Source organism: Rattus rattus, chromosome 13, assembly GCF_011064425.1.
Source record: "Rattus rattus isolate New Zealand chromosome 13, Rrattus_CSIRO_v1, whole genome shotgun sequence".
Lineage (NCBI taxonomy): Eukaryota > Metazoa > Chordata > Mammalia > Rodentia > Muridae > Rattus > Rattus rattus.
Window position 1 is genome coordinate 72,145,315 of NC_046166.1, and position 12,064 is coordinate 72,157,378.

Below are 12,064 nucleotides of genomic sequence, written 5' to 3' on the forward strand. Positions count from 1 at the left end.
TCTCTGTGTGGCCTTTGCTGTCCTGTAACTTACTATACAGACCCAGCTGGCCTCAAACCCAGAGATCTACCTGCCTCTGCCTCCCAAGTGCTGGGATTAAAGATGTATGTTGGGTTGGGGACTTAGCTCAGCGGTAGAGCGCTTGCCTAGGAAGCGCAAAGGCCCTGGGTTCGGTCCCCAGCTCGAAAAAAAAAAAAAAAAAAAAAAAAAAGAACTAAAGATGTATGCCACCATACTGGGCTCAGAAATCAGCTTCTTGTACCTTCTACTTGGCCATTCCAGGAGCAGAAAATGCAAGATGACTTTTCAGGGAAATTGAAGGTAATGGGATTGACCCTTAGGCAAGTTGGGTCAGCAGGGATGCTAGACACCAGTGACACCCACAGGCTGCAGCTCACAGCCACGGATCCCCAAATAATCTAGACCAACCCTGTGAGTCCACTTCCATCAGGTCCATGGTACAATGCCTTCGAAGAAAGGTCTTCCAGAGCTAGTTCAGAAGCTCAAGGCTGGAATCAGGACAGCTACTTCCGTGGGTGGCAACAGTGAGCTAATGCTGCTGCCTCTGGCTCTCAGTCAGCCTCTCTGCTTCCAAGGGACAGTGTTCAGGGACAGCACTCCATAGCTCTCCCCTGGGACTGCCCCCCTGGGACCAGCACACACAGAACCAGATGTAGTCCCCCACACCAAGCTCAGACATTCCCAGTGAATGTGAACATGGCTGGCAGACCCACATTGCACGCTCCCTCTCTGTGAAGCTCTTCCAAGATGCAAGCATTCTGACAAGGCTTTCCATAAATAACGGGCTCCCTCGCCTGTGTTCCTGGAATATGCAGACACTCAAGTGCCTGACTGATTAAAGCAGGCACCACTTCTTTTTGCAGTCACTAAGGGCAAAGGGCCTGGAGACATCCAAAAATAATGTATGTTCCAAAAGGCAAGGGGGTGTGACTTCCCTTGAGTTCTGAACTTTGTGTGTCCCCATGAAGAACACTTACAACAACATCACAGATGTGTGTTTTGTCTGTCTGGTTGATTTTTTTACAACATGGTTTCAGTATATAGCTTTGGTTATCTGGGAATTCACTCTGTAAACCAGGCTGGCCTGGACTCTCAGAGATCTGCTTGCTTCTGCCTCCCAAGTGCTGGGATTAAATGTGTGTGCCACTATGCCTGGCTACAGAAGTGTATTTTTAAAAGTCCTGCTCTTTTTAAAAAAAAAAAACCAAAGATTCCTTCTCTCTCCCTCCCTAGGGGACCAAGAGCATTGCACACGGTCTTAGTTAGGGTTTTACTGCTGTGAACAGACACCATGACCAAGGCAACTCTTACAAAGAACATTTAATTGAGTCTGGCTTACAGATTCAGGTTCAATCCATTATCATCAAGACAGGAACATGGCGGCGTCCGGGCAGGCATGGTGCAAGAGGAGCTGAGAGTTCTACATCTTCATGTGAAGGCTGCTAAGACTGGCTCCCACATGGTTAGGAGAAAGGTGTCATTGCCCACCCCCACAGTGACACACTTCCTCCAACACAGCCACACCTCCCAATCGTGCCACTCCCTGGGCCGAGCATATTCAAACCACAACTCACATAGACATTGTCAACATAAAAATATGCTGCAGACCATTCCAGGTCAGACGCACAGTGGGCTGCATTGTTTTCTTCTCTCTTAGTTTCATTGTTACCAAATAAGTAAGTTTTCAAGGCTGAAAAGTAGAGAGACTTAAAGGGTGTCACTAGGACTGGATTACTTATGAAATTTCTTTCAGGAACGAAACAGGTTATGGTCCCGAGCAGCTGTTTTCCTTCCCCAAGTCGGAGTTGCCTGAAGAGCAAGCAGGCCTTTTATCTTTACAGCCTACAACACAGATACAATGTGTCTGTCTGTGGCTAACATGTAGCACCGGGCAGCAAAAGAAGAACCAGATAGCAAGGGCTTCAAGTTGGTGAGCAGATAGTCGTTGCTGCTGCACTTGAACAAAGGCACAGACCAGACGATATTCTAAGTGAGCGGATGACACGGGCGTGTTCTAATAAAACTTTATTTATAAGAACAGGCAGCAGGTTGTATTTGCTCTTCAGGCAGCATGACGACAACCAGCGATGTGCACTGTCATTAAACCAATGATATCACGACACTGACACCACTCTACAAAAACTATTCTCCCTCTTGAAGCAGTTGGGGACTTATACTCCCATAGATGCCACTCTCCCTATTGTAAATGCCCTATAGACAGGACAGTGAGAGAAAGGCCCCGGCTTGTTGCTCTATTCTTTTACTGGGGAAACCTGGATTATTCTCAGCAGGAACAGTCTTAGCACGCTTCCATTCCCAAGAATGAAACTTTAATGTGTTTTTTTTTTTCTCTTCCCATTTTAGGTTCAGTAGTAGGACTCAACTTTAGCCCTGCTTTCTTCACATTTCTGTGGGTTTTTTTCTTCCTGATCCAGGAGATACTGGGGTGACCTGCACCCTTTCTTCGATGGCTCACCTATCATGACTAGAACATCCTATGAGGCGAACTTCTGGATGTGTCTGGGGCTTTCCAGAGAGGCATAGTTGAGGGAAACCCTCCCAGAATGCTGGAATGTGGGCGGCACTGTGCCCCTCGCTTCCTTGACTGAGCAAGGAAAAGGCTGGAGGAACAACTTCCACACCTCTCTGGTCCACGCTGTGTGTGGTGCAGCTGCCCATGCTCTTGTTCCGAGGTCCTCTTGCCACGATGGGACGAACCCCTGTAAACACAGAGCCAAAGCACACCCCTGCTTTACATGGGCTTCCCTACCACAGGAATGAGAAACATAACAGACACACCTTAATTTGTCCTTTTGTTGTTTTTAAGGCAGGGTCTCCCATTGCCCAGAGGCACTGTCACTAAGGATGGCCCTGAGTTTCTGACCCTCCTTCTCCCCAGCCTCTGTGATGCTGGAGTCCAAACCCACTTTGCACGTTGGAGCAGCAACCAGCTGCGTCCCCATCCCAGCCTTGCTCCGCCTCTTTAACACGCTCCTGTGTTCTGTCTCTCGCCTCCATGGACGCCATGAATGGGGCAGTCACCACAGAGCTTGTTCTCAGAATTCGGCCTGGATGCTTGACCAGTTCCACTGTGATCCAACCTGCACACCCACACAAGTCCCTAAAAGTGTAAAAGTGAGTTAAAAACCATAGGGATGGGGTACAGAGTTGTCACCAGCAAACGTGTTAACCACTTGATGGAAGCAACACATTCTGTTTACCTTTGTTATTACATTTTTTTATTATTTTAAAACTTTTTAGACAATTTTTTTTTCTTTTTTTCGGAGCTGGGGACCGAACCCAGAGCAAGCGCTTTACCACTGAGCTAAATCCCCAACCCGACAATATATTTTTGATCATATTCTTTCCCCACTGCAAGTCCCCTCAGATTCTTCCCCCACCTTCATATCTATCCAACTTCATCTCCACACCACCCCCCCGCCCCCAGGAGCTGAGGACCGAACCCAGTGTAGCCAATGAGATGCCTCATTCCAAGGCAGCTCTGAGACGCCCCGAAGTGTTGAGATGGAAGAATCCCAGAGGGAGAATGCTAGACAAATCTAAAAGTGAAACCTGTCTGCCTCAGGGCCACAGTTACCTTAACAGTGGTTACTGCAAGGCCCTGGGTTGGTCCCCAGCTCAAAAAAAAAAAGAACCAAAAAAAAAAAAAAAAAAAAAAACAGTGGTTACTGAAGTGTGGCCTGGGCAGGTTGGGGGTAACAATGAGGTGGGTGTACACATGGCTTCTCCAGTTCTACTGTTTGTCGGTGTAGAAATCCTTTCTCACTGATACCTAACTTCCTCCAAGCCCCAGAGTTTCCTAAACTGAGGGAATTTCCTATCTCTGGGGCTGGGGGTGTAGAGTGGAGTGTCTGACAGCAGAGGGCACCAGCAGCACAGCGGCTCCCTGGTCTGTCTGCTTCAGAGACAGCAGGGGCCCTCGTGCACCTAATGAAAGACACCAAGTCTGCCTTCTCTGTCCATCTCTGGACACTTCCACCTCCAAGTGTCCTTTCATCCTCTCCACACTCAAGCAGCCCCAGTCCACACACGCAATGAACACACCAGGGTGCGCATGCACATCCTACTGTATTGATCTGTCCTTCTGCCTCCATCCCGGGCTATGTGGAGAAGGCAGCCCAGCTTCTCTCCGGGCTTCACTGCACCCGTGGTAGGTTTTAGGTGTCTAGCAGGCAGCCTGTCCCCTCTGCGATGCTCTCAGTATCTCAATGCCACAGAGGATGAGGATGGAGAGCGGGCATGGCTGAGCTTGTAGTAAGGGAACTGCCAGAGAACCTGATTAGATTTGATGCCAAGTGTCCTGCAGAGTTCAAGTTGCCAGGTGACTCCGGGCTGCCTGCTGGCTGACAGTCCCACCCACCATCTGAGGCGTGTGTGTGTGCGTGTGTGTGCGTGTGTGTGTGTTTTGGTCCCAAATCATGGCCACCTTCTGCCCACACTGTGCTTCTAGCACAACTGAGGTCATGTTAGAGGGACCATTCTGCCCTTAAAAACCCATAGGCTGCCAACAGCTGCCAAAACTGGAACAGAGACCTAATCCATCAGCGACCTAGTCCATGGTTCCAGGAAAAGCCCTGCTTTTCAGCTTCTGTAATTCTGCTTCTTGATAGGGAAATTTGACAACCAGGATGTGGGTTTTGTGCATAAAAGACAAAGGGCCTTTGCTCTGAATAATGGCCTTTATTCTGAAGCCACAGGATGGAGAAGCCATGGGAGGGAGTGCTGGGTCTGTGCTGTGAGCCTACCCTCCTTTTGGACACTGAGTTGATGTAATAGTAAGGAGAGAGATTTTTGGTTTTTCGTTTTCCCCTGTTACTTAGGGTTTCTTTAGAAGCAAGTTATAGAAAATCCTGACCAAGGAGGGTTTTAAAAAATCTTTTAAATCCCAGCACATGGGAGGAAAATGCAGGTGAATCTCTGAGTTTGAGGCCTGTCTGGTCTACATAGTGAATTCCAGGACAGCCACAGCTACATAGTGAGACCCTTTCCCAAACACACACACAATTATCTCGAGAAAACTTGCAGCCTTTAAAATGTTGGTCATTAGGAGTCTCCAATCCAGTCCATGGGCTTTATGTATCCAGGAACAGTTAACATTGTCCCAACCAAAAAAATTTATAAATTTAGTTAAAACAACATGAGATTTTTGTTGCAATTTTCTTTTTGATAACTCAATCGTTCAGTTTGGGGCATGAATTCTGTAGATGACAATATTGTATCTCAGTGTCAAAAGACTGGACATCCGTGTAAATCAGGAGACAAGTAGGGGTTCATTGTAAGACTTCAGTAAACCAGAGTGGCTCTAAGAGATAATAAATCATGCTATTGAGCCAAGCACAGCAGGAGACATGGCCTATGGGAGGACACCCATCGGATGTGCCGGTTTCCTTTCCAAGTCCTTCCAAACTGCTCTTCCTTTTTTTTTTGTTTTTTTTTTTTTTTTTTTTTTTTTTTTTCGAGCTGGGGACCGAACCCAGGGCCTTGCGCTTCCTAGGCAAGCGCTCTACCACTGAGCTAAATCCCCAACCCATCCAAACTGCTCTTCCAAAAGCCCACATGGGGTCCACATTCCCTGGTGGGGAGATGTAACTGTGTCACGTGATGGGGAGAGGAAGGACCACGTGCTGACCTGAGAGGCATTCCTCCGAAGCTTATTGGGTACAGTTTTCCCATTCCTGAGTGTTATCGCCTTGCTCTCCTGCTGGCTGGCGTGTTTTCCCTACAGTTCTATCAACTCCTGTACCCATCAGAAGTTACCATTGTCCCCACAGCACCTTAACTATAACTTCACACAGCTCAGTTTCCCTTCAGTTAAGCTGTCTTGTCCCTCAGCATCCGCCTTCACATTTATCCTTGCAACAACTCCACATGTTTTTCTTTATAGATTTGGAGCAGGTGGCAGCAGGGGGTCTCACACTGCAACCTTGTTGGCCTGGAACTATCTAGACCAGGCTGGCCTCAGACTTACAAAGACCTGCTCCTTCTGCCTCTAGGTAGGGATTAAAGACGGGCACGCTGACACAGCTGGCCTTTTTAAGACAAGATCTCACGTAGCCCAGCCTGGCCTCCAAGTTCTTACACAGCTGCAGAAACCAACTCCTGATCCTTCTGTCTCCAACTCCCAGGTGTGGTGATATCAGACGCGGGCCCTGTGTCCAATTTACACGGCCATGAGAGTAAAACTCAGGGCTAAGTAGGGACTTCATCAACTGAGCTACATCCCAAGGCCCCCATAGTTATCAAAATCTGTTCACGTTTTCCAACTGATTTTCCATGTCTTATTACACCTCGGATTCTTTAGAATGCTGTTACACTAAAGAGAGTGGGGGGTGTGGTCTGTGTGCCGCTGGCAAGCTGAGACCCGCTGTCTCATCCCTGAGAAGGTAACACGCGAGCTACATTTGCTTGTATGCTACTCCACTCTAGCCGTGTCTGGCAGGGGCACGTGAAGCTGTGTGGTCCCTGTCATCCTCAGAGGAGAGAGTAGCACAGCAGAAACCCAGGAGCCTCTCCTCTGCAGGACTGGGGGCAGGGAGCCGAACTCACAGAGACCCTTTTCCATCAGACGCCACCAGCCAGCATCCGCACACGCCAGTCCCATGCATGGCCTCTGGTGTCCGCCGAGGTCCTCTGTTGTTTTAGATTTTTGGACCTAACCCTGGACACTGCACGGTTGCAGTGCTCATCGGTTCCGGTGTCCTCCCCCAGGCACCTGCTGCTGCTAGACTGCCTGTCCCTCACTCTGGCACTGTGGCTGGCATCCCGCTTCTTCCTCAGCCTGGGCAGGGCTTGGGATCGGGGCAGGCACTAGCAGACTTTCCAGAAAATAAGTTGTTTTCTCTTTTTTTCCTCTTTTCTCTTCCCACCTGTTTGACTGTGAAAAGTTCTCAGGGAGAACTTCTCCTCGGGATGGAGGTCCTCTAACTCAATGACCAGACCGAGACCACCGGATGTAATTAGCAAGAGGATTTGGTTTATTGTCGGGATACACAGGCACAGACACCTGTGGGCGCTTCAGTCACTCGGGGGACTGGCGCGCCCCACGGAACCAAGGATGGGCTTTTTATAGGATTCTGGGGAGCAGAAGCAAGCATACAGAAGCAGATGCATGGTTACAGGGATATAATTGGTGGATTCTAATGTGGCAAGGGTTCAGCCCGGGGGCAAGTTTCCTAGCTACCTTCCTGGAACATAACGACTGACTCGGCCCCCCAAAGGTTTAGCCCGGGGGCAAGTTCCCTAGCTACCTTCCTGAAACATAAGACTGACTCGGCCCCCCACCAGGGTGTGGGACCTCTCCCGGGGCTTTTCTCATTGTCAGGCGCTCAACCGCAGTCGTCCTGTTGCCATGTCTTCAACCATACACATCCTGCTTGGCAGCCGCTGTGTACTCAGTGTTCTAACCTTTCTCTGAACCAGTCATCTTAAGTACAGCCTTGCAAAATGGCGTTACTGCTGCTAAGCTGGGGTCTTTCATTCCCCCATTTTCTTTTAGACTTGAGTAAAATCCTTTACTCAAATCGAATTCTAAGGAATCTCTTTCTGTTGTCTTATCCTCTGGTATTGTTGGGTGAGAACAAGCGTCTGAATGACTGAGAGTCTGTTCTTTATGAACTGCATCAATCTGTTTAGAATGCAGGGGCCCAAGAGGAGGATTAGGAGGAGAATGATTAAGGGTCCCATCAAGGTGGACACCAGGGTAGCAAACCAAGGGGATCTATTAAACCAGCTCTCGAACCATCCCTGATGCGCTTCTCTGTCTGCCTTTTGTCTAACCTTTTTCTAAGTTTATTCATGGAGTCTTTAATTACTCTTGAATGACAGTTCTGAATTCTCTATAAGCCTTGTATTGTAACAGCAGATGTCTTTGTGCTGCCCTTGCAGCACCTAGATAGCCTTAGCCCTAAGTAATTCTCAACTCCTCTTTTGTGTCTTACTAAGTCTTTAGCATCAGGATTCCAATCTGGACACTATCTAAACCTATACACCAAGGTCATGACTAGCTTTTAGAACTTCTAAACTTATACAGATTGTGATCCCCGAGGCACAGTCCCAAGAAGTGTTAGGAGTACTAGCATATGCAATGTTATATCATTTGTAATGGAAATCAAGCCTATCCCACACCTATCTTGATAGAACCCAGGACAAACATGACTGAATTTCCCTCTAGGTCCCAGCTCTCAGCCCCAACAGCTAGTACACGGCTGGTGAGGGCTGAGAATTGACAGCTGTCAGGGTGGTCAGCAGCACCAGGTACAGTCCTTTCCAGCGAGGCTCGAATGTCTGGGCTCAGTGTAGCTGCAGTCTCCGACCTGGAACTCAGGGTCTCCGGGGCATAGGCTGCTGTCAGCTGTGAGCAGATTTCTTTCTGTATCACCTGTAGGTCTTTTAGCCTGGCACACAAATCATTATTACTATGGCACTATGACATGTTGGTTCAGTAACATCATCTAATACAGTCAGGGGGGCTGAGGCCCCATTTAAGATCTCAAAGGGGTAAGGCTGAATCTGGAAAAGGTATTTCTTGCTCTGAAGAGAGCAAGAAGGAAGGAGTATCACCCAGTCTGTGCCAGTCTCCATGGTCAATTTGGTCAGGGTCTCCTTTAGAGTTCTATTTATTTACTCTACCTGTCCTGAACTTTGAGGTCTGTAAATACAATGTAATTTCTAATCGACCTCTAAATACTTGGCCACACCCTGGCTTACCTTGGCAACGAAAGTAGGGCTGTTGTCTGACCAGATTACCTTGGGCATTCTAAATCGGGGGAAGATTTCTTCCAGTATCTTCTTGATGATTGTAGAGGCCGTCTCTCGTTTGGTGAGGAGCCCTGTTTGCTTGTTAAGCATTCACTTATTGACATATCTTATATTTCTTATTGCCTCTCTGGCCAAAATCTTAAAGTCTATTATATACACTTAACTACTTGGACAAACTTTTTATCTCCTAAATGAGTCCATTTCTGTATTTGGCAAAGTGAGTCTTTTCCTTGTTCTCTGGGGATTATAGCTTTCCCCTCAAGTGCGTCATTGTTTTTTTTTTTTTTTTCGTTTAAGCAATTTGGGCCTTTTCTTCTGTTTTACATTCTAAGTGAGGCCATCTCTTAGTCCAATCCCAGTTCCCAGTGGCTGTCTCTTGCAGGCCTGTAACCAGGATAGGCTCCTGCATAGCCATTTCCTGAGCCACTTTATCTGCTTTGTTACTGCCCCATGTCACTGAATCTCTTCCCTCCTGTTTTCCTGGGCAATGAATAGTACTCACAGTTGTTGGCTTCACCCAGGGCATCCAAGAGATGGCAAAGGCATCTGCAGTGCTGATGTGCTGGGGGCGTAGAAGTTCAGCCATCCCAGATGACATCGTTTTGTTCACCATGGCAGCACCCACTTCCTCGGCTTTCAGCAGCGGTCAATCAGCCAGTCGCAGAGGTCTTTCCTCCACCCATGGGCTTCTGCCAGTGCTTGACACTCGTGCTGTGGTGGCTCCAGGTCCGGACTGGGCAGCAAGGTGACCAGATTGTCCCCACCCGGTAGAGAATCTAGTCCATGGCAGCTGACCAGTGGTCCCATCTTTTGGGACACTCTATTCAAAGGCAAACATCAGCCACTCTATCACAGTTTAAGTCCTGATGGGTGATGATTGTTAGTGCCCGGCTAGCAGGAGTGATATGTTCCAAGCAGAACAGCGCTAAGCCATTCATCTCTCAGCATCAGGTACTGGTGCACTGAGACAGGTCTTAAGCTCCACATACACAGTCTGTAGATATGCATACACATGGCCTCACCCAGCCATTTCAGCCCACGCAAGCCATTTTGGGGAGCAATTTTCTCATGAGCAAGGGATGGGGGCAGTCAGGGATGACTATGAACTAGTGGGTTATCCGGCCCACGCCAAGGTCCACTGTTCTTCGGGCAGTCCATAAGTATTGTTCGTTGTCAGTAGCCCCTTGCACTCAAGGTCTTTGGATATTGGCCCACTGGGGGCATAGGAGCACAGAGCATTGGGTCCCTGTACATAGCCAGCACTCTAGGACCAAGAAGCTCTCCAGTGGCCCCTCTTGTTCTTTCTTGGGTAGTCCCTGACCCAGTGTCCTTTTTCTTTGCATTAGGCACACTGATCTTTAGCCAGGAATTCTCTTCTGTTGCCAGGTACTATCTTCCTAGGTTCCCTAACTACTGTGGCCAGTATATGATCCTCTCTCATCTTTTATCTCTCTTTAGCTCTCTAACTTTTTTTTTCAGCAACTTAGCTTAACTCTTTATATCTTTTCCTTATCTTAGCCAGATTGGTGGGGCATTTTCTAGCCCCTCAGAGACCCACCCTTGGAGCCTGGCGGCAGACCTGGAGCACTCCCTACCTTCAGGCGTATTGAAGTCAACAGTCAGGAGCCTTCCATCCATGTCTGGAACATTCTTTCTGTCCTCTAATAGGATTCTGTCTTTCCTCAGTGGTAAAGAAGACCTGTGACAGCTACTAACAAGCATCTCAAATGGGATGGTGAGAAAACAAGAGAATCTTGAGAATAGAGGTCTACTGAAGAGGGCAAACAGCATTTAGTCACACAACTAAACCAGGAGGCTCTCTTGGGACAAAAAGGCCATTGTAAATATAAACACAACTTTGTCTATGAAACAGAAAGGCGAGCAGAGGGGCAGCCTATCTGTTACCGGCTGTCTCTCTGGACTTAGATTTTCCCTTCAGGAGTACCTCTCTTCAGTGTCAGCTTGGTGGCTTTGCCTCTCAAGAGAACCAGCCTCCAAAATGACACTAGGCTTCTCAAAAAGATTAACAGACAAAAAAAAACAGAAATGCACAAAAAAAAAGACAACTGGCCACCGCAAGATCACCACAAAACCAAACTGATTCAGATGGGAGCTTCCGTGAGCTCACCAAAAACAGATGAAGGGGAGCGGATTCCACATCACTCTTCTTTCCCAACCAGAATACAAAACAAAGACCTAAGACACACAGACAAAAACCACTCTGGAAATACAGATGGCCAGGACGGCAGGTCTTTTCTCCAATCCAGGAGAATCACTGAATCCTCACAGGCACCCAGATGGGAATCTCCCAGGTGTCCCTGGGGTCCCTCCTCACCTCCTGGGACGTCTCCCAGGGCAGTGCAATCAGTGAGCCCCAGGCACGTCTACCGCTCACACTCGCTTCTCTCCTGAGAAACAAGCCTCCCTCTCAGCCCGAGATGGGAGTGACTGCGAAACCAGAACTCCAGAACTCGAGAGCAAATACAGACCCAGAGTAGCAAATACAGACCCAGAGTTGTAAATACAGACCCAGAGTTTAGCCGGCACAAAACACAGACACAGACAAAGACACAGATGTTATCTCACCTCCAAGTGGGTCTTTGGAGACGAGGGTGGTCACCCATCCCGGACGAGCCCCCAAATGAAAGACCCCCAGAGTGGGGAGACCCTCACTCAAGTCTCGGGATGACGCAACCCCCCAAGAACTCACACAAGACTGTCCTTGTTGTAATTACATGAGGTTTATCGATAGCAACCAGTGCACTGGGGTCGAGACTCGTATCCCACACAGGGGCAGTGGAGTTCGACCCTGAGAGGCTGGGAGAAGAGGTATTCAAAGGGAGAAACCACAACCTGAGGGGGCAGGGATGGCGTCATAGAATAACAGTGAAAAATCACAAGGAAGAACTCTCTGTCTCCCAAGATTGTTTCCTAGGAGAAGCTGTCTCTTACTTCTCAGATTGTTTAACTTCATGGTCCGCTAGTTCTTAGGAGACGTTGTTTCCTGCTTCTCAAAATTGTTCTCTAAGATTTATGGTCAGCTAGTCTCTGGGAGAAAGCTGTTGAACTGGCCAATGTAATTATAATAGGGCTAGCAGATAAAGCAGGCTCCCTTAAAGAACTTTTCATAATGAACACTCTCCTTCTGTGAGCAAGTGTTGAAGGTCTGGCTACTGAAAGCAGCAACTGGAATTATTATTATTTTTTTTTAGGGCCAAAAGTCTCATAAAACAACCACTAACTCCACGCTATCTTTTTGTTGTCA